At 45.0% G+C, this 22,052-nt stretch overlaps 1 protein-coding gene across 3 annotated transcripts in view; it reads right to left on the minus strand.

Annotated features, from left to right (window-relative positions):
• Window positions 1-22,052, minus strand: part of VPS16 (VPS16 core subunit of CORVET and HOPS complexes) — a 517,606-nt gene that overhangs the window by 14,809 nt on the left and 480,745 nt on the right. The gene's annotated exons all lie outside the window — the stretch shown is intronic.

Below are 22,052 nucleotides of genomic sequence, written 5' to 3' on the forward strand. Positions count from 1 at the left end.
AAATATGAATTTGTTATAAATACACTGTATATTGATCCTGATACATTGAAAGTTAATAAAAGCTATAATTAAACCTCATAGTTTAAGAAATGAAAATCCAGTTAAGGATTTGGCTATTTTGCAGCAATGGGCTTCAACTTTAAGTTTCATCAGTGCAGTGCTAATGTAACACAGCAGAGCAGACCCGCTGACTGTGCCTACTGAACACCCTGGTTTTCACCCCTGTATAGGAATCTTAACCTTAGAGCAGGGGCTGCCAAGCTGCTACATCTAGGAGTAGTCTCTGTTAAGAGGCTGATGACCCAGTGGGTCAATAGACACCAGTGCATGAATAGGCAAAAGCATGGTTAGTGAACAAGCCAAGATCAAGACAGCCAGAGTTTGTGCAATAAGGTAGTCGTCAATAGATCAGGGTAGGTGGCACATAACAATATGGTGATTTGGCAGTGTTTAGGACAGGAAGCAAAGGGTCAATCCTATAAAAAAAAAGGCAGAGGGGGCAAGAAAGGTCAGAACAATGCAATAACATAAACCTTTGCAGGATTAGACAAGTTAGGAACCTATAGCTCAGGCACTTTCTAATAGAGGAAAGCACCCTATATACACAAGGGAACATTGCCTTTGGATGGACAGATTAGCCCATACAAATACTGGCCCTTTAGGAGCAGAGGAGAGCATGCACATCCTAAGGCCTAGTTTACTCCTCAGTGATTTGGTCAGTGTTTGGTCAGTGATTTCCATCAAAGACTGTGAGCCAAAACCAGGTGCAGGTAAAAAAACACAAAACAGGTGAAAATCTTCTCATTATCATCTCTTATTATTATCTGTGTTGGTTTTGGCTCACAATCACTGATGGAAATCACTGACCAAATCAAAGTGTAAGAGTGCACGCATCAGAAAGCTGGCATTAACTGCCTGCAATAGAGCACAGCATGGAGTTACATGGAGAGGAGTACTCTGGCCGCCGTGTGCCAGGAAAGGTGAGATGCCAGCGGTATCACAGTATCCCCCTTATGCCTTCTCTTTGTTCCAGACAGTAGATGGAATTCTATTATAAGGAATGGAGTGTATTGTCAGGTTTCCCAAACTTCCTGATATCAAGGATACTCTTTACCTCAAACTCATCTTCAGGACCAAAGGGAGTGTGGAGCAGGGACTGCTGTTGAGCACCTGTGGTTAAACATGTGATATGGAAGGAGTTGGGAATATGCAGAAAAGGTGGAAGGTGTAACTTGCAGCAAAAAGGGTTGATCTCCTTCACAATATAAAAAGGACCCAAGAATCAAAAAGGGCTCTGGTCCCTCCTTTCAGAAACAACCTTTTGACCACCAGTGGCAATCCCCCAATTTGTCTGTTCATTATTTACCCTCTTCAATTACTGAACACGACCCCCCTTTCTCATCTTCTCGCTCCTCGGGACCCCCCCTGGCAGCATCCCCGCACTGATCCACTGGATCTTCATGGGACGGCTCCCATCCACAGGCGCCCGAAAGGGCACCCCCTGGCTCCAGGAACATAACCGATCTTGCAGCCATACCTCCCCAGGGGTCTCCCTCCTTTGACGAGGACTCTATATTGTGAGAAGGCACAAGGTGCCATAATAGATGATAGATACGTGTCACCGAGGTGCCTGGCCTCAGTGAAATTAACCGGTAATGTTTTCTCAGTAACCCTAGGTTACTGACAGTTGCTAGTGGTAGTTTAGCTGCTAGCTGCAGCTGATCCGGGCCGGGTTTCATTGGAGTAGTCAAAGAGCTGGGTGGGTTGACTACTCCCATGTATCCAGGCCAGGTGTTGGCTGGTCTATTTAAGCCAGGAATCCCAGGAGAGCTGGCGGTGTGGTTCCTAGTCTGGAAGTGTAAAAGACTGGGAGTAAAGCTGTGTGGTGTGTTGCTGTGGATAAGCCTGCCGTTGCCTACTCTTTTTCCCCCTCTCGAGCAGGTGGTGGAACTCTGGAACTACAGAGGACTGTGAGTTGGACCATTTCATATGAACTGTGTTTCTTTGTGTTAACCCGCTGAAGTAAGCGAGCATTTGTTAAGGCTGTGTTGAACAAAATAAAAGACTATTGTTTAAATGACACCTGAAGTCACTGTTTGAGCTGATCCCCACAAGTGGTGTCGGATGCGGGCATAAACTCGCGGTCGAATTACATGTCTTGGGTCAAAGCTGCAACACAGAGCCAAGCCACACCAGCTGCCATGGAGGAAGTGATTAAGCACCTGGTGCAGGCCAACTTGCAGCAACAGAAAGCACATACGGATGCCATGCAAGCCCTGTAAGAGACCAACAAGCTGCTCATCCAGCAGATGGCCGTTCTGACCAACGCCGTTTGCACCCGGGAGAGTTCAACTCCTCCCACTCCGAATGATAGTCATCGTGTCAGGAGGACTGTGAGGGAAGCTTTACAAAAGATGACCCTAGAGCATGACGTCGAGGCTTTCCTCACGGTGTCCGAGCGGGTGGCTGACCGGGAAAAGCTACCACCGGATCAGTGGGCTGAAGTCCTGGCCCCGTATTTAACTGGGGAGCCCCAAAAGGCCTATTATGATCTTGCCCTGCAGGACGCTAAAAAGTACCCCAAACTAAAAGCAGAGATCCTGGCATGGCTGGGTGTTACTTTGGCGGTGCGAGCCCAAAGGGTACAGTACTGGACCTATAGCCTGGACAAACCTCAGAGGTCCCAGCTATTTGACTTACTACATCTGGTTCAAAAGTGGTTGCAGCCAGAGGTTTGCTCCCCTGCTGAAATGGTGGAGTGTGTAGTCATGGACCGGTACATGCACTCCCTCCTTCACCTCATTCAGTGCTGGGTTAGACAGGGTGACCCCCAGACAGCAGATGACCTGGTGGGACTAGTGGAGAAATTACATGCCATGGAGAAGTCCCTGGGCGGTTCAGGGAACCTGAAATCAACATATTGGGGGGCCCGGAAGGACTCCAATAGTCAGAGACTAGGGGCCAAGCCTACTCTGGAGGGTCGTGTCAAGGCCAGGGGGATGTCCGAACCCATACCTAGAGGAATCTCTCGGGAAATCATTTGCTGGAGATGTTGGGCCCCAGGTCACATGGTAGCCCAGTGTCCCCTCACCACGGAGCCCATGGACTGTTCTGTGGGCCGGCGCAGTTCCTTCTTTGTGCAGCCAGCTTGTAGCGCCGTACCCACAGGGGGGAGTCACCCCAGATGTGTACTCTAAACGTCAATGCAACTCTGGTCTCAGGACTTGGACTCAGGGAGCTTGGTCACCCTGATCTCGGCCTCTCTTCCTAATGTGTTGGTCACTGGGAAAAATCTGGGAGTCACATGTATTCATGGGGACACCAGAGTTTACCCGGTGACCCAGGTTACTCTGGAGACGGGATGGGCTGCCCTGACCCACCATTTGAAAGTAGTGAAATGCTTACTGCATGAGGTTATTATTGGTCGTGACTGCCCCCTGTTCTGGGACCTGTGGGCAAAGATTGCTATTCCGAATCACCCCACAGGCCCATGCAACCCTGGGGGTGGGAGTCCAGAGGCGACCCAGGAGTTTCCTCTGACTGTCCTGCTAGGAGACAATGAGGAAGAGGATACCCCAGAGGAAAATGTCCCCGACTTGGAGGTATCCCGGGGAAAGTTGGGTATGGCCCAACTTTGAGATTTGACCTTAAAAGGGGCACTAGAGAATGTGGAGGTCCTTAATGGGGTTCCGCAAGACCCGGGGTCGACCAACGGTTTCCACACTTTGCCCTGAATCAGGATCTATTATACCAGGTGACCAAGATACGGGATGAAGTGATAGAGCAGTTACTAGTCCCAGGACCATATCGACGTATGGTTATGGACATGGCTCCTTCCCATGTGTTAGGTGGTCATCTGGGTTCAGACAAAACACTTGAGAGGGTCCTACAACGATTTTATTGGCCGGGGTGTTACCGAGAGATTAGGGAATTCTGTCAATCGTGTTCAGTTTGTCAGGTCACTTCCCCGGTAGCACACTTCCGTAGCCCTCTCGTCCCCTTACCAATCATTGAGGTCCCCTTTGAAAGGATAGCAATGGACCTGGTAGGACCATTGGTGAAGTCCGCTAGGGGGCATCAGTACATCCTCGTAATCACTGATTACGCTACCCGGTACCCCGAGGCTGTTCCCCTACGGAACCCCACCTCCAAAAATATTGCCCGGGAGTTGTTCCATGTCTTCTCCCGAATGGGTATTCCCAAAGAGACAGATCAGGGGACCCTGTTTATGTCAAAAGTGATGAGGGAACTGTGCAAAGTTTTAAGAGTCACTCAGCTGTGAACCTCCGTATACCATCCTCAAACGAATGGCCTTGTGGAACGTTTAAATAAGACCCTAAAGGCCATGCTGAAGAAGGTGGTAGAGAAGGATGGCGGGACTGGGTTTGTCTGTTACCATACCTACTGTCCTCTATTAGAGAAGTGCCCTAGTGCTCCACAGGTTTTTCACCCTTTGAATTACTATATGGCAGACACCCCAGAGGTCTCTTGGATGTGGCAAAGGAAACATGGGAAAGTGAGGCCACTCCCTACAAAAGTGTAGTAGAGCATGTAGCACAGATGCAAGAGAGGATGGCGAGGGTGATGCCCATTGTAAAGGAACATATGCTTCAGGCTCAGGAGGCACAGGCCCGGGTATATAATAGGTCCGCTTGTCTAAAACCGTTTAATCCGGGAGATCGGGTGTTAGTGCTGGTCCCTACTGTCGAAAGCAAATTCCTAGCCAAATGGCAGGGTCCCTACGAGATACTGGAAAAAGTGGGGGAGATCAACTATAGGGTACACCAGCCAGGGAAGAGAAAGCCCTACCAGATATACCATGTCAATCTGATCAAACTCTGGAAGGAGAGAGACCCACCTGAAACTTCTTCCCTGGTGGCTCAACAGGGGTCCACCATCAAAGCTGTTAATATTTCAGAGACCCTATCCCCCTCCCCAAAACAACAGTTTAGGGAACTGCTGCAGAGGAATATGGATCTCTTCACAGAAACCCCTGGCCGTACCAATGCGATAGTACATGAGATCCTCACAGGTCCCCAAGTGAGGGGTGAACTTAAAACCCTATAGGATCCCTGAAGCCCGCCGGGACGTGCTTTCCAAAGAGGTTAGGAGAATGATGGAGCTAGGGGTTATTGAAAGGTCTAAAAGTGGCTGGTCCAGCCCCATAGTGTTAGTGCCAAAAACAAACGGGGAGTGGAGATTCTGCAATGACTACTGCAAGCTTAATGAAGTGTCCACAGTTGATACTTACCCTATGCCCAGGGTAGATGAGCTGGTCGACCGGCTAGGCCCCGCAAGGTATATTAGCACCTTTAGATCTCACTAAAGGATACTGTCGCAAGAGGCTAATGAGAAGACTGCGTTCTCTAAACCTGAGGGGTCTTTTCAGTATGTAAGAATGTCGTTTGGCTTGCAGGGGGCCCCTGCCACCTTCCAAAGGGCTATGGATCAAGTACTACGGCCCATAAGGAGTATGCCGCGACGTACTCAGATGACATTGTCATTGGAAAAGCCATCTCAGAAAAATTCAGGCGGCCCTTGATGCTCTAAGGAAGTCTGTGTTTACGATAAACCCAGCCAAATGTGCCCTAGGCATGGAGGAAACCAGATACCTGGGCTACACAGTGGGGAGAGGAAAGATTAAACCCCAGCTTAACAAGGTAGAAGCCATTCAGAATTGGCCCCATCCACTAACTACGAAGAAGATCAGGGCATTTCTGGGTATTGTGGGCTACTATAGGTGGTTTGTCCCCAGGTTCGCAGAAATAGTGGTTCCCCTGACTGACCTGACAAAGGGCACAAAGTCTGCTATGGTGAGGTGGTCCCTAGAAGCAGAAAGGGCCTTTCAAGAGCTTAAACAGGCCCTGTGTAAGCAACCAGTGTTGATAACCCCGGATTTCTCCCGTGAGTTTGTGGTCCAGACCGATGCCTCCGATGTTGGTCTGGGTGCAGTCATGTCTCAGGTAGTGAATGGAAAAGAGCACACAGTGATGTACCCGAGTAGAAAACTGTCCCCAGCAGAAACAAATTATGCCATCGTTGAGAAGGAGTGTCTGGCCATAAAATGGTCACTAGACTCCCTTAGGTACTATTTACTAGGAAGGAGGTTTTGGTTAGTGTCAGACCATGCTCCCCTAAGGTGGATGCGAGAGAAGAGGGGGAATAATGCCCGAGTTACCCGCTGGTTCCTTGCACTTCAAGATTTCTCCTTCTCAGTAGAACACAGGCCAGGCAAGATGCAAGGGAATGCGGATGCCCTGTCAAGGGTACACAGTCTGAGAAGGCACAAGGTGCCATAATAGATGATAGATATACGTGTCACCGAGGTGCCTGGCCTAAGTGAAATGAACCGGTAATGTTTTGTCAGTAACCCTAGGTTACTGACAGTTGCTAGAAGTAGTCTAGCTGCTAGTTGCAGCTGATCCGGGCCGGGTTTCATTGGCGTAGTCAAAGAGCAGGGTGGGGTGACTACTCCCACGTATCCAGGCCAGGTGTTGGCTGGCCTATTTAAGCCAGGAATCCCAGGAGAGCTGGGGGTGTGGTTCCTAGTCTGGAAGTGTAACAGACTGGGAGAAAAGCTGTGTGGTGCGTTGCTGTGGATAAGCCTGCCGTTGCCTACTCTTTTTCCCCCTCTCCAGCGGGTGGTGGAACTCTGGAACTACAGCGGACTGTGAGTTGGACCATTTCATATGAACTGTGTTTCTTTGTGTTAACCCGCTGAAGTAAGCGAGCATTTGTTAAGGCTGTGTTGAACAAAATAAAAGACTATTGTTTAAATGTCACCTGAAGTCACTGTTTGAGCTGATCCCCACAATATATGTGTGTGTATATATATATATATATATATATATATATATATATAGATATATTACATATGATATTTATTCTATACATAGGTATATATTTATCATTTTATCAATGTATGTTTCCATATATATATCCATATTTATATTTTCCATATTTATCATTATTTGTTATATATATTTTTATAGATGAGCACATATTTTGTGTTTATCCCATATATGTTTCTTCTTTTTTACTAACCTTCATTTTAGACTTGATAAAGGGGACTCTAGCACCCCGAAACCCGTTGTCTCACGAATAAATGGAATACTGCTGAAGCAAACATTGCCCATGACCGGTTGTTTTGTGCGCCCTCTCTGGTCCATACGTTCTACGTAAAGTTTAGCGTTTTTTTCTTCATACTGTTACCCGAGTGGCAGGGTGGCCCCTGCCCAAGGCGATCGGACAAATCTAGGCTGCACCAACCGTTACTCATCCATACTTGACCTTAATTGCAGTTGCGTCCAATTGATGCAACCGCAATAGGTGAGCAAACCATTTCTTTCAGTAGAAATTTGATATGCTGAACTTACTCAGCCTATGAGCACCTTTCTCTATCCCATTAGCCACTATTTGCTTAAGGTATTATCTTTGCCTGGTTTGGGGAGAACTTTAATGTATGCCATATTCATGTCCGAGGGTAGTGGTTGGCCTTGCAAGAAACTATTGAATAAGGTTGCCAATATGGGTGCAAATTTAGGGCTCAATATTTTATAAAATCCGTTTGTATATCCATCTGAACTGGGTGCTTTACCATCTTTGGACTGGCTTATTACCTTTTGAACCTCATCCTCAGTAATAGGTTTATTTAATGTTGTCAGATTCTCCTGCGATACAATTTCAAGTTATTTAACCATTTTAGTGAAGTGGGAGTGCGCCCTTTGGCTAAGGACGCCAACAATTTGCCCGAATTATTTCCATATTTGAACAGATGTGCCTCTCCTATTTCCCTTTAATTCTTCATTTAGTTGTTGCCATGTATCGTACTCAGTTTTCACTGCAATCCACTTCGCTTTGTGGTGTGATGAGGGGTATTGTTGAAATTGGGTGTAGGAATTTCTCAGGGATTCCGAGAGTTCATTTATTATTTTTTTAGAGTTTTGTTTTGTAACCTTTTAACATATGTCATTATATTACCCCTAAGTACTGCCTTGCCAGCTGGCCACAGCAATAGCGGATTGTTCGAATTTGAATTGGTCTCCCAATATTCCCCCCACCAATGGTGTAGCATTTCTGTGAAGTTTTCGTTATGTGCCAAGTCTGATGGAAATCGCCATATGTAGTCGGATCCTCGTGGAATGGAGTTAGTAATGTCTATACTTACTGGGGCATGATCTCATGACTAAATCACCTATTTCAACTTGTGTAGTTTTTTGTAACAGGTATTCTAAACCAAAAATGTTGTCTAGGCATGTCCAGGAATTATGTACCATCGAGAAATAAGTGAAATCTCTACCTTCAGGATGCATCTTGCACCATGCGTCTTTTAAGCCCGTATCTACAACCATTCCCAATAAGTTTTTGTCCCTGGAGCTAGGGGTATTTGAGTCCTTTTTTTCAGACCTACGGTCTTCCTGTGGATTCATTACTGCATTAATTTCTCCAGCTACTATTAGCATGGGTGATGTATCACTTAGTATTGACTTCCTCAAATCTCCATAAAAGTTAGTATTGGTATAGTTTGGAGCATATACATTATAAATGCTCAAGGTTTCTGATGGTGAGTTAAGAACAATGTGTATGATTCTACCTTCATGGTCGTGTGTGATGGAGGAAACCGTATGAATTAGTTTTTTGTGGAGCAGAATCAATACTCCTCCCTTGGCCCCTCTGGACGGAGATCCCACCACCTTTCCCACCCACATCTTTTGCATGCGAATATAGTCCCCTTCTGTAAGGTGTGATTCCTGAATTAAAGCTATCTCCGCTTTTAACCTACTCAGATGTCTCAATACCATTGAACGCTTACACAGAGATCTCAGACCCTTTATGTTCCACGTAACTATTCTTGTCATTCTGAAAGACCTGAATGAGTATATGCGGTGTAGACAAATCTGTCATGCATTAATTCAAAATATGACCACTGAAATGAGCTAACTTCCCCCCCATAACCCCTCCAACTAAACTTCTGAACAATGTTGAACTTTATCAACATTATGTAATGGTTCCATCTGGAACAGTGAAATCTGACCTCTCTTCTTCCCAACATAAACATTTCTCCTCTTGCTACAGGTTCGCACCCAGAATTGCCCCCAGCCCTATATCCACAATAAACAATCGTTTAGCTGAATGCATAGCCCAGGGAAAACGACATATATCCCAGTTTCCCTTTGTGTTGTAAATGTGTTTTTCCTTTTTTTATATATATTTTTTTTGAGATTGAAATTGATTTCCAGCCTTTCACACCTTCACACCCTAATTTAGAGAGACCAAGCATTGTGTTCTCATATCATATACATTAAACATCACCCCCCCTTCACATAGAAAACATTCTAGATGAGTCTAAAGCACACTTGCCATACTCCACCAGATGTAGTATTCATCAGTTCAAGTAACCGCTTTAGTCATGGATCTTCCAGACACTAATTCCAGGTAACTTCTTTTTGCTGCGAATGGAGATTCATTTTCAATGTTGGATCTGCGTCTTCTGCTATCTCTCGTCGATGGCTCCCTGAAACCCGTGGTTCCATCTTGTAGGAATCTCTTCACCTCTAGCAAGTCGTGGAAAGTATGAAAAGATCCATCTTTGTTATAAATCCATAAGATAGCCGGGTAAAATAAAGAAAACTTGATCTGCTGTCTGTATAACTCAGAGCATAGATTTGAGAATGCTCTTCTCTTTTTTGTAACTTCGGCGGAATAATCCTCAAAGAGCAGTATTTTATAGCCCCGGATAATCAGGGGTATTTTTCGTCTTTTGTAGGCCCTCAATATGTTGTTTTTGTCCGAGAAGTCAAGGAATCTCACTATTGTTTGTCTAGGCCTATGAGCTAATGCCGGGCCGAAGGTATCAGTCGGAGAGACCTGGCCTCGTGGTAAAGAAGAAAAAGATGGCGGGCCTACCCTATGTGCTCTCTCAACTTTGCAGATATTGGGTGGGTTGAGCGCTTCTGGTAGCTCCTTTTCATAGAGCCAAATTAGATCGTGTACTTTAATAGATTCAGGGAGTCCCACTAACCAAGTTATTTTGTCTTGAGCAGTTCTCCAGATCGTCTATCTTGTCTCCCAGCCTCTTGGTCATTTGGAGCGCACGGTCGTGAGCGAGTATAAACACTTTCCAGTGAAGAGATTTGCTCCTCCGCCGCATTTAGTTGTTTGCTGTGCTCTGTAATGACCTGGTGTAGCTTAGATAGTGATTCTGACTCTTGCAAGTCTGGGAGAATTCGTGCTGCCACTTCAAGTGCTAGCTTTTTGTAGTCAACTTATCTCCTTCTGTGGTGTTGCGCTGTCCATAGAGTCTTCCTCCGGTGGAAGCGGAGGTTTATCATTCTGCGCATTAGAAGAGGCAGGATCCGCCATGTTGCTTGCGCTAGGGGTTGTTCTGCTTGCCCTGTTCTGGCTCTGTTGTCTCGTCTTGCCTCCCATATACCGGTCCATATGGTCCGGCACAGTAGATGTAATTCGATACTCCCAGACTCAAGATGATTTCAGGGCCGGTAGGACCAGGAGGCAAGGCGATAATAGAGTTGATCACTGAGGAGCTCTAAGCAGTACGGCCGTTCATGTTGGTGCCGGAACCGGAAGTCCGACTTATATATTTTTATGCAAAACACTGTGTTATCGTCTCAGTCGTGGACAATTCCACATAAGGTGGATTAGGTCTGCATTAGGCATCCCACGGGCATCGGGCATCCTCTTGATACCCCATTTTGTTCATTTCAATCTATGGAGTAGATATAATTGAGAGACTCTATGCGCCTCACTCACTTTTTTTATTGTACTTCCATAAGACTCCTATAGTGGAGTGAAATTAGTATCTCCATGCGAGGTAGTAATATCTATAATGGGGTGTTTCGCAGCAGGCGTTACCACCCCCTGCTGCTCCTGGGACTATATGGCATGTCTTATCTGCAGATATATATATATATATATATAAAATGTATACTCCTTAAGAGTACCATTATCAAATAATTGACAGATACGGCTAAGCCCATGTCTCTCCCAGGCTTGGGCAATTGAACCTTTATTTAATTTTCTATACATGTGATTAGGCCATATTGGTGCAAACGTTGTATACCAAGTGATTCCAGCTAAATTTCTAGCTTTCAATCACACTTCATGTATTGTACGTAGCAGCTGGTATTGATCCCCTTTTTTATAGAAGGTCCCATCTTCTAGGGCTGACATTAGGCATTTTTCACAGTACCGTACAATCCACCCAACTGTGTTAATCCTATCCTCATCTCCCAAATCCCTGATTTGCTGCAATTGGGCTGTAAAATAATATACCCATGGGTCTGGGACATCAAGTCCTCCTTGAGTTTTTGGCCTGCATAATATAGTGAGCTTTATATGTGGGGTTTCCCTCTTCCAGATAAGAACTCTAAAGATCACATTAACAATGTAGAAAAACTGGAGTGGTATCCGAATTGGGGCATTATGTAATACATATAAAAGCTGGGGCATGAGAATCATTTTAAGTTAGTGCAGCCAATTATAATAAGGGGCAGACGGGTCCAAGCCTGGACCTTCAGTCTGAATTTATCCAGCATTAGTACCAAATTCAATTCTCCAAAATCCTGGTTCCTGGCTGACACCTGAACGCCTAAGTATTTAAAGAATGTGACGACTTGTAATCCTAAAATTGGCATCATTCCTTATGTTTTTAAACAATGGCATCAACATCGACTTTGTCCAATTAATGACCAAACCGGACAGCTTACCAAAGCCATTTATTATTGACATGGCCTCTGGAAGAGAGGAATCCCATTCGTCCAGGAACAGTAGTAAGTCATCTGCATATAAAGCGACCTTTTCAGATAAAGACCCATACTGAAAGCCTCGTACTGTACCCGCCTTTCTAAGTGCCTCCGCCAGAGGCTTCACCACGACAGCAAACAATAGAGGCGATAAAGGGGCATCCCTGTCTATTCCCTCTGTGTAACATAAAGGAGTCAGAGTCTCCCATTCACCCTTATTTTGGCTGTGGGACAAGCATATAGTAAATGTATCCACTTAAACTCAGGCCCAAACCCCAACTTCTTGAGCACTATCCACAGGTAACGCCATTCAACGCTGTCAAATGCTTTGGCCGCATCAAGAGACGCGACCACCGCATTCAAGGCGTGTACCTGGCTAGCCTGAATATTCAAATATAATCTCCTGATTTTCACCGCTGTTGACATGTTAGGCACAAAACCAGCTTGGTCAGTATGAATGAGTGATGTGATCACTGAATTCAAACCGTTTTCCAGTACTTTTGCTAAAATTTTTACATCCACCTGCAGTACGGAGATAGGTCTATAGGACTCCGCAGCCAGGGCATCCTTACCCGGTTTCGGAATCACTACCACTATCGCTTCATTCATAGAAGTGGGCAATTTACCCTGTTTTTTGGCTTATTTATAGACATCTAACAGGTGAGTTATTGTATTGAGGCATAGCTTTTATGAATTTCCACTGGCAATCCATCTCCCGCCGGACCTTATTATTGGACATATCTGCGACCGCTTCTTCCATTTCTTTTACAGTGCTAAGGGCATATAATATATTTCTCTGTTCCATAGTTAGTGTATGAAGTCCTAGCGGGTCAAGAAACCCCTCAATCTCTGCCTCAGAAACACAGGTTTTAGATTCATACAAAGATGAGTAAAACAAGTGCATGATCTCTAATATCTGTTCCGGTGCTGTGCATAGTTCCCCACTAGAATGGCATAGAGTAGCTATATAAGCTGATTGTTGTTGAGCCTTAGACACTAATTGCAATAATCTACCTGCTTTCTCATAATACGATTTTGAAAGAAATGTTTATTTTTTGCATTCAGTAGCATACGCAAGCGTTCATTCAGCTTCTGCTGCGCTCCCTTCCATTTTGTTTCATGATCTACAGATGGATGTGCAACATACCTAGCCTCTGCCACCTCTAGATCTAATAGCATCCATTGCACTTTGGCTATAGTTAATTTTTTCATTTATTTACCTCTGCTATTAGTATCCCCCTTAAGAAGGCCTTCATGATGTTCCATACCACCAATCGGGATGCCGTGAGTGAATTATGTATAAAGAACTCTTTCAGCTTTTCACCTATGCCAGTCACATCTGCAAGCACAGTTAGCCAGTATGGGTTAAATTTCCACATCATACCGCCTCTCAACACAGGAGCAAGAATGTTAGCTGTAACAAGTACTGGGGAGTGATCTGATATTACCTAGTATTAGGTCTATTCTGGATAACGATCCATAAGTACTGGTGTAACAGGAATATTGTTTTGTCTGCGGGTTCCTCAGTCTCCAAAAATCTAACAAGGATGATTCTTGCAGAAGTCTCCCAAATGGGTTGGCCTCCCCAACCGTTGGTTGGACAGACATACCTAATCTATCTAAAGCTGAGCATATTACGTTATTGAAATCCCCAAGCAGTATTGTTGGAATGTCCGGTAGTTCAGTCAGAAAATAAATCACTCTCCTGACAATCAGCAGTGAATATGGTGGAGGGATATAGATCCCTATTATAGCACAGGGGGTTGTAAAGAGTTTACCATATAGACAAACATAGCGACCCTCTTCATCTAACCGTTTTGATATACATTCAAATACTATATTCCTGTGAATAAGGATACTCACTCCTCTCGCATATGTGGAATAGGTGGCATGAAAACAGTGCCCCACCCATTGGGGATTAAGTAATTGAGTCTGATCTGACATTAGATGTGTTTCTTGTAGGCAACAGATCAAGGGTTGGTAGTTTTTCATACTATCCATAATGGCTATTCTTTTATTAGTGTCACCACCAGATCTTTGAGAAGTTCTGATAGACGTTCTTCAGTACTTCCTGCATGATCTTCTTTTGTTTTGCTTTCTCCTCCCTCTCCCAGCTGTCATCTATTAGCAGTGATTGCCTCCCTATATATCTCCTCCCCATACTGCCTCACCTTGCGGTTTATACAACTTCCTGGACTGTGCTGATGCTAGAAGCTGCTACTGCTTCATCCACAAGATAAGTCTGTTCCTTTATTTCTGTTTTCCTGTGGTCTTGATCCTAGGTGACCCTGACTCCCACCGTATTTAGTGTAGGGAGCCGGTGGTCGTGTCCCCTCACTATTATAGGGTGTTCAGGTGTCATACAGTCGAGGAACGACTTAGTTTTGGATCAAGTCAGTCGGATCTTCATTTGTGTCTTCTAGTTTTCTAGTTTGACGCATGCAGGGTCTTTCATTGGAGGTAGCAGATCTCTGTAAAACTGTATCTCAGTTTCAGGTGACCAGCTCAGCTTGCGTTCACGGAGTTTGTTCTGAGCCTAAGATCTCGCTCCCGGATACGTTCTCCGGGGGTAGTGAGAATTTTGTTCGTTTTAGAGAGGCTTGCAAACTCCATTTTCGCCTACTTCCCCATTCCTCTGGTGATGAGGAGCAAAGGGTGGGGATCATCATCTCGCTGCTCAGGGATAATGCTCAGTCTTGGGCCTTTTCGTTGCCGATGGGGGCACGGCCCCTCCGTTCAATGGATGAATTTTTTTTAGCCCTGGGTGAGATATATGATGATCCGGATCGTATTGCTCTGGCTGAATCTAGACTACGTCTTTTATGCCAGGGTAAACAGTCCGCAGAGATATACTGTTCAGAATTTTGGAGATGGGCAGCTGATACTGGATGGAATGATGCTGCACTCCGAAGTCAATTTTGCCATGGTCTTTCAGAGGGATTGAAAGATGCATTTGCCTTTCATGAGAGACCTACCTCCTTGGAGTGTGCCATGTCTCGGGCCGTTCGTATAGACAGGCATCTTAGAGAGAGAGGAGAGATCACTCCTTCCTGTCATACTCAGTCTAGTGCGGTGGTCTCATTCAGTGTGCAGGGGTCTCAATCTCTCTCATTCCCCTCTGAGCAGGAGCCCATGCAGCTGGGTTTGCTTGCCTCTAACAACAGAGGATTTAGCTCTCAGGGTTTGTTTCTGTTGTGGAGGTATAAATTATTTGGCAAATGTTTGTCCTTCTAGGAGATTCAGGCAGTTTTTTGAGAGTAATAAAGTAAAAAAAAAAAAAAAGTCCTCTAAAAACGTTCCATCTGTTACTATTGTCAAGGTTGATGCGGAAATTGAAGGTTTTCCGTTTGCTTGCAGTTCCCGTTTTGTCCTACCCATGGGGGGCGCTAGAGAGCATGAACATTCTTTGTGAGATTTTTGTAGACAGTGGAGCAGCTGTCAATCTCATTGATAATCAATTTGCTATAACACATGGTTTCCAGGTATGCACTTTGGGAAAGGACATACCTGTTTTTGCTATTGATTCTGCTCCACTTTCTCAAAAATCGTTAAAAGGCATAGTTCACAATATCCGTTTGATTGTGAGTGATACTCATGTTGAGGATGTGTCATGTTTTGTCCTAAGCGGGTTACCTACTCCTCTAGTATTGGGGCTACCCTGGCTCACTAAACATAACCCCACCATTGATTGGCAAGCGAGGCAAATAAATGGTTGGAGTGACTTTTGCAGAGAGAATTGCCTCTCGACATCTGTTTCTGAGGTTTCTACTAAGACTGTACCATCTTTTCGGATGTGTTTTCTGAGAGTGGTGTTCAGGAGCTGCCCCCTCACAGGGAGTACGATTGCCCTATTAATCTCATCCCAGGTGCCAAGCTGCCTAAACCTCATTTATACAATCTCTCCCAACCTGAAAGGGTCGCTATGCGTGCTTATATCTCTGAGAGCCTGAGAAAGGGACACATACGACCCTCGAAGTCACCTGTTGGCGCTGGTTTATTCTTTGTTAAGAAAAAAGATGGTTCTTTAAGACCATGTCTGGATTTCAGGGAGCTGAACACTATCACAATTCGTGACCCTTATCCGCTTCCTCTGATCCCGGACCTGTTTAACCAGATTGTTGGGGCGAAAGTTTTTTCCAAGTTGGATTTAAAAAGGGCATACAACCTGGTCAGGGTCAGAGAGGGGACGAATGGAAGATGGCCTTCAATACCCCTGAGGGCCATTTTGAGAATTTGGTTATGCCTTTTGGTTTGATGAATGCTCCAGGCGTCTTCCAGCATTTTGTGAACAGCATTTTTTATCATTTAATGGGGAAATTTGTACTAGTGTATCTAGATGACATTTTTATATTTTTTCTCCTGATTTCAAAACTCATCAGGACCACCTACGTCAGGTCTTGCTCATTCTGCGGGAGAATAAATTGTACGCTAAACTGGAAAAATGTGTGTTTGCGGTTCCAGAAATTCAATTTCTGGGGTTTCTTCTCTCCGCTTCTGGTTTTCGCATTGGACCCCGAGAAGGTCCGCACTGTGCTTGAGTGGGAGCTTCCTGAGAATCAGAAGGCGCTGATGCGCTTTTGGGGTTTTGCCAATTATTACAGGAAGTTCATTTTGAATTATTCCTCTGTTGTTAAACCACTCACTGATATGACTAGAAAGGGGGTAGATTTTTCCTCCTGGTCGGTAGAGGCGCGTAAGGCGTTTTCTGGGATCAAGGAGAGTTTTGCTTCCGCTCCCATCTTGGTACAACCTGATGTCTCTCTACGCTTCATAGTTGAGGTTGACACTTCTGAGGTGGGTGTGGGTGCGGGTCCTCTTGTCTCAGGGTCCCTCTCCTGCTAAATGGCAACCGTGTGCCTTTTTCTTGAAGAAACTCTCCTCCACAGAGAGAAATTACGATGTGGGAGATAGGGAGTTGTTGGCCATCAAGTTAGCTTTTGAGGAATGGCGCCATTGGCTAGAGGGAGCCAGACACCCTATTACCGTGTTTACCGACCATAAGAATCTGGCCTACTTGGAGTCAGCGAAGCGTCTGAACCCGAGACAGGCCAGATGGTCTTTGTTCTTTTGAAGGTTTAATTTTGTTGTCACGTTCCGTCCTGGGGTTAAGAATGTGAAGGCGGATGCCTTGTCACGTTGTTTTCCGGGAGGGGGGAACTTTGAAGAACCGGGTCCCATTTTGGCTGAAGGGGTGATTATGTCTGCTATTTATCCTGAATTGGAGGCAGAGGTTCTGGCAGCCCAGGCAGAGGCTCCTGATCTCTGTCCTCCTGGAAATTTGTTTGTGCCTCTCGCTTTGCGACACAAGGTTTTTAAGGAGCACCACGATACTGTCCTTGCTGGGCACCCGGGGGGTAGAGCCACAGTGGATCTCATTGCTCGGAGATTCTGGTGGCCGGCTCTTTGTAAGTCTGTTGAGGGTTTTGTTGCAGCCTGCGAGACCTGCGCTCGTGCCAAAGTCCCTCATTCACAGCCATCGGGTCCTCTCCTTCCGTTACCCATTCCTTCCCATCCTTGGACACATCTGTCCATGGATTTCATCACGGACCTGCCTCGTTTCTCGGGGAAGACTGTGATTCTGGTGGTGGAGGACCGTTTTAGCAAAATGGCGCATTTTGTTCTTTTTCCTGGCTTGCCCAATGCTAAAACGCTGGCGCAGGCATTTATTGATCACATTGTCAAACTGCATGGTATCCCTTCAGACATAGTCTCTGATAGGGGCACACAGTTTGTTTCCAGATTCTGGAAAGCCTTCTGTTCTCGCTTGGGGGTTCGGTTGTCATTCTCTTCTGCTTTCCACCCGCAGTCGAATGGCCAGACGGAGCGCGTCAATCAGAATCTGGAGACATATCTGCGTTGTTTAGTGGCGGAGAATCAGAAGGATTGGTGTTCTTTTCTCTCCTTTGCTGAGTTTGCTTTAAATAACCGTCGTCAGGAGTCCTCTGATAAGTCACCATTTTTTGGTGCATATGGGTTTCATCCGCAGTTTGGGACATTCTCTGGAGAGGGGGCATCTGGTTTACCTGATGAGGAGAGATTCTCCTCGTCTTTGTCCTCTATTTGGCAAAAGATTCAGGATAATCTAAAGAGCATGAGTGAGAGATATAAGCGTGTGGCGGATAAGAGACGTGTGCCTGGTCCGGACCTGAATGTTGGTGATCTGGTATGGTTGTCTACTAAGAATATCAAAAAATTGAAGGTTCCCTCCTGGAAGTTGGGTCCTAAGTTTATTGGGCCTTACAAAATCTTGTCCATCATCAATCCCGTTGCCTACCGTCTTGATCTTCCTCAGACTTGGAAGATCCATAATGTTTTTCACAAGTCCCTATTAAAACCTTATGTCCAACCCACTGTACCCTCCTCTTTGTCTCCTTCTCCGATTGTGGTTGATGGTAATCTTGAATTTCAGGTCTCTAGGATTGTGCACTCTCGTAATTTCCGCGGTTCTCTTCAGTATCTCGTTCATTGGGAGGGTTATGGTCCTGAGGAGAGGATGTGGGTTCCAGTGGCGGACATTAACCACTTCAGCCCCGCTAGGTGAAACCCCCTTCATGACCAGGCCACTTTTTACACTTCGGCACTACACTACTTTCACCGTTTATCGCTCGGTCATGCAACTTACCACCCAAATGAATTTTACCTCCTTTTCTTCTCACTAATGGAGCTTTCATTTGGTGGTATTTTATTGCTGCTGACATTTTTACTTTTTTTGTTATTAATCAAAATGTAACGATTTTTTTGCAAAAAAATGACATTTTTCACTTTCAGCTGTGAAATTTTGCAAAAAAAACGACATCCATATATAAATTTTTCGCTAAATTTATAGTTCTACATGTCTTTGATAAAAAAAAAATGTTTGGGCAAAAAAAAAATGGTTTGGGTAAAAGTTATAGCGTTTACAAACTATGGTACAAAAATGTGAATTTCCGCTTTTTGAAACGGCTCTGACTTTCTGAGCACCTGTCATGTTTCCTGAGGTTCTACAATGCCCAAACAGTAGAAAAACCCCACAAATGACCCCATTTCGGAAAGTAGACACCCTAAGGTATTCGCTGATGGGCATAGTGAGTTCATAGAACTTTTTATTTTTTGTCACAAGTAAGCGGAAAATGATGATGATTTCTTTTTTTTTTTTTTTTTCTTACAAAGTCTCATATTCCACTAACTTGCGACAAAAAATAAAAAATTCTAGGAACTCACCATGCCCCTCACAGAATACCTTGGGGTGTCTTCTTTCCAAAATGGGGTCACTTGTGGGGTAGTTATACTGCCCTGGCAATTTAGGGGCCCAAATGTGTGAGAAGAACTTTGCAATCAAAATGTGTAAGAAATGACCGGTGAAATCCGAAAGGTGCACTTTGGAATATGCGCCCCTTTGCCCACCTTGGCAGCAAAAAAGTGTCACACATGTGGTATCGCCGTACTCAGGAGAAGTTGGGGAATGTGTTTTGGGGTGTCATTTTACATATACCCATGCTGGGTGAGAGAAATATCTTGGCAAAAGACAACTTTTCCCATTTTTTTATACAAAGTTGGCATTTGACCAAGATATTTTTCTCACCCAGCATGGGTATATGTAAAATGACACCCCAAAACACATTCCCCAACTTCTCCTGAGTACGGCGATACCAGATGTGTCACACTTTTTTGCTGCCAAGGTGGGCAAAGGGGCACACATTCCAAAGTGCACCTTTCGGATTTTGCAGGGCATTTTTTACACATTTTGATTGCAAAGTTCTTCTCACACATTTGGGCCCCTAAATTGCCAGGGCAGTATAACTACGCCACAAGTGACCCCATTTTGGAAAGAAGACACCCTAAGGTATTCCGTGAGGGGCATGGCGAGTTCCTAGAATTTTTTATTTTTTGTCACAAGTTAGCGGAAAATGATGATTTTTTTTTTTTCTCTTTTTTCCTTACAAAGTCTCATATTCCACTAACTTGCGACAAAAAATAAAAAATTCTAGGAACTCGCCATGCCCCTCACGGAATACCTTGGGGTGTCTTCTTTCCAAAATGGGGTCACTTGTGGCGTAGTTATACTGCCCTGGCAATTTAGGGGCCCATATGTGTGAGAAGTACTTTGCAATCAAAATCTGTAAAAAATGACCGGTGAAATCCGAAAGGTGCACTTTGGAATATGTGCCCCTTTGCCCACCTTGGCATCAAAAAAGTGTCACACATCTGGTATCGCCGTACTCAGGAGAAGTTGGGGAATGTGTTTTGGGCTGTCATTTTACGTATACCCATGCTGGGTGAGAGAAATATCTTGGCAAAAGACAACTTTTCAAATTTTTTTATACAAAGTTGGCATTTGACCAAGATATTTTTCTCACCCAGCATGGGTATATGTAAAATGACACCCCAAAACACATTGCCCAACTTCTCCTGAGTACGGCGATACCAGATGTGTCACACTTTTTTGCTGCCAAGGTGGGCAAAGGGGCACATATTCCAAAGTGCACCTTTCGGATTTTGCAGGGCATTTTTTACACATTTTGATTGCAAAGTTCTTCTCACACATTTGGGCCCCTAAATTGCCAGGGCTGTATAACTACGCCACAAGTGACCCCATTTTGGAAAGAAGACACCCCAAGGTATTCCGTGAGGGGCATGGCGAGTTCCTAGAATTTTTTATTTTTTGTCGCAAGTTAGTGGAATATGAGACTTTGTAAGGAAAAAAGAAAAAAAAAGAAAAATCATCATTTTCCGCTAAATTGTGACAAAAAAGAAAAAATTCTAGGAACTCGTCGTGCCCCCCACGGAATACCTTGGGGTGTCTTCTTTCCAAAATGGGGTCACTTGTGGCGTAGTTATACTGCCCTGGCAATTTAGGGGCCCAAATGTGTAAGAAGTACCTTGAAATCAAAATGTGTAAAAAATGGCCTGCGAAATCCGAAAGGTGCCCCTTTGCCCACCTTGGCTGCAAAAAAGTGTGACACATCTGGTATCGCCGTACTCAGGAGAAGTTGGGGAATGTGTTTTGGGGTGTCCTTTTACATATACCCATGCTGGGTGAGAGAAATATCTTGGCAAAAGACAACTTTTCCCATTTTTTTTATACAAAGTTGGCATTTGACCAAGATATTTTTCTCACCCAGCATGGGTATATGTAAAAAGACACCCCAAAACACATTCCCCAACTTCTCCTGAGTACGGCGATACCACATGTGTGACACTTTTTTGCAGCCTAGATGCGCAAAGGTGCCCACATTCCTTTTAGGAGGGCATTTTTAGACATTTGGATCCCAGACTTCTTCTCACACTTTCGGGCCCCTAAAAAGCCAGGGCAGTATAAATACCCCACATGTGACCCCACTTTGGAAAGAAGACACCCCAAGGTATTCAATGAGGGGCATGGCGAGTACCTAGAATTTTTTTTTTTTTTGCATAAGTTAGCGGATATTGATTTTCTTTGTTTTTTTTCTCACAAAGTCTCACTTTCCGCTAACTTAGGACAAAAATTTCAATCTTTCATGGACTCAATATGCCCCTCACGGAATACCTTGGGGTGTCTTCTTTCCGAAATGGGGTCACATGTGGGGTATTATACTGCCCTGGCTTTTTAGGGGCCCTAAAGCGTGAGAAGTCTGGAATATAAATGTCAAAAAATGTTTACGCATTTGGATTCCGTGAGGGGTATGGTGCGTCCATGTGAGATTTTATTTTTTGACACAAGTTAGTGGAATATGAGACTTTGTAAGAAAAAACAAAAACAAACAAAAAATGTCCGCTAACTTGTGCCAAAAAAAATGGCTGAATGGAGCCTTACCAGGGGGGGGGGGGGGGTGATCAATGACAGGGGGGTGATCACCCATATAGACTCCCTGATCACCCCCCTGTCACTGATCACCCCCCCTGTAAGGCTCCATTCAGACGTCCGCATGATTTTTACGGATCCATGGATACATGGATCGGATCCACAGAACGCATGCGGACGTCTGAATGGAGCCTTACAGGGGGGTTATCAATGACAGGGGGTGATCAGGGTAATCAGGGTGATCACCCCCCTGTCACTGATCACCCCCCCTGTAAGGCTCCATTCAGACATCCGCATGATTTTTTACGGATCCATGGATACATGGATCGGATCCACAAAACGCATGCGGACGTCTGAATGGAGCCTTACAGGGGGGTTATCAATGACAGGGGTGATCAGGGTAATCACCCCCCTGTCACTGATCACCCCCCCTGTAAGGCTCCATTCAGACATCCGCATGATTTTTTACGGATCCATGGATACATGGATCGGATCCACAGAACGCATGCGGACGTCTGAATGGAGCCTTA

Source organism: Bufo gargarizans, chromosome 8 (assembly GCF_014858855.1).
Source record: "Bufo gargarizans isolate SCDJY-AF-19 chromosome 8, ASM1485885v1, whole genome shotgun sequence".
In the NCBI taxonomy this organism is placed as follows: Eukaryota; Metazoa; Chordata; class Amphibia; order Anura; family Bufonidae; genus Bufo; species Bufo gargarizans.